Raw genomic sequence first — 1,786 nt, 5'->3', positions numbered from 1 at the left:
ATAATCACACAGAAATTATATTAATTAAATCACTACCTGGCCCATTATCTCTAACCTCTTATTGGCTAACTCTCACATGAGTTTAACCCATCTCCATTAATGTGTATCGCCACTTGACTGTGGCTTACCGGCATGAGTCTAACCAGCATCCGTCTCCGGTAGGAGAACCAAGGTGTCTGCCTGTCTTTCCTTCTTCCCAACATTCAGTTCGGTCTACTCCACCTAAGTTCTGCCCTATCAAAAGGCCAAGGCAGTTTCTTTATTCAACCAATGAAAGCAACACACAGACAAAAGGACCTCCTACACCACACTGGTGGAGAGCAAGAAGCAGGAAGGGCTGCGAGCACCATGCACTCAATGGTATATCTACCATTGAACGTGGGAAGGAAGCCAAGGGCAAAAGGAAGCATCCATCTCAAGACTCTCAGAGGAGACGCCACCTGCATCAAGGCTCTGCTGCAGCCTGGCTGGGGTCTGCTGGTCCCACCACCTCACAGGCTGTGTCATCTGTTGTCAACTCAGCATAACAATGTCCCCAGTAGAGGTCTCTTTAGCGAGGTAGAAGCTGAGAGTTCATGTCCCAGAAGCAAGGCCTCTGCATCTCAAGGGCAGGTCTCATCTGCAACCATTGTGAGCCCTGTAAGCCCGCTATAGGAACAGACTGTGATCTCACAGCTGTGGGTGGGTGTATGATGTGAGGTTCCCCTCTGTATGCTGTGAATATGTTTTATTACCATTAGTTAATAAAGAAGCTGCTTTAGCCTATGGCAGGGCAGAACAGAGCTAGGCAGGGAAAACTAAACTGAATGCAGCAAGAAAGGCAGTAGAGTCAGGGAGATGCCACATAGTTGCCAAAGGAGAAGAATGCCATAACCTTACTGGTAAGTCACAGATTCATGGCGATACATAGATTAATAGAAATGGGTTAATTTAAGATGTAAGAGTTAGCTAATAAGAAGCCTGAGCTAATAGGCCTAACAGTGTTGTAATTAATATAGTTCCTGTGTGATTATTCAGGTCTGAGTGGCCGGGAATGAAAGAGAAGTCTCTGCTTACAGGTGTACAGTGGGTGGGACACTGGGATACACCTCTGCATGTCCCTTTGCAGGCTGTAATATGAAGTTGGCCCAGAGACAATCTAAGGTAAGCCTAAAAGATCTGTAGCAAAGGGGATATGAGCCTCCCTCGTGGGTGTAGATTTAGGCGTGGTTTTTCTGAGCCTCTAATTTCCATTTTCAATTTTTCCTGATATGGCCCTGGGACTGGCCTGTCTCACTAGACCCCCTAACTTGCTCCTTGGAGACCCAATCAGCAGAATGTCTCATGTGTAGCAGTCAGCATCACATCTGGTAGAATGCTGAGACAAACATCCCCTAGAGGCAGTAGGCCATGACTCTGGACTGGTGAGTCTGCACATGGACACTTAATTGGCATTTCTAGAGGCAGACTGGACCTGGAGCAAGCCATTCTGTAGGCCAGCCAGACTCCCAGAGGGAAGGTTAGCACCCCAGGAAGGAGATGCCCAGTTCTACTCTGATTGGTGCTTCTTGGGAAGGTTTATTAAGGGTATTTGTGAGGGTGCTCTCCATGCTCCTGAACAGCTTGGGCACTCACCTCCAGCTCAAGAGGAATGCACACCTGTCCCTGCCCACTGAGTTTTTATCCCAGCTGTGCCTCCCCCCTTAGGTTTTGACTCTCCAGTCTCTTCCCATGAAAAGAGAACCAGTTTTTTTTTAACAGTCTTATAAAACTGACATCTGTCACAAACTCCCCGAGTCACAGACAT

The sequence above is a fragment of the Microtus ochrogaster genome, unplaced genomic scaffold (assembly GCF_000317375.1).
Source record: "Microtus ochrogaster isolate Prairie Vole_2 unplaced genomic scaffold, MicOch1.0 UNK5, whole genome shotgun sequence".
NCBI lineage: Eukaryota > Metazoa > Chordata > Mammalia > Rodentia > Cricetidae > Microtus > Microtus ochrogaster.
This window is presented reverse-complemented; position numbering follows the sequence as displayed.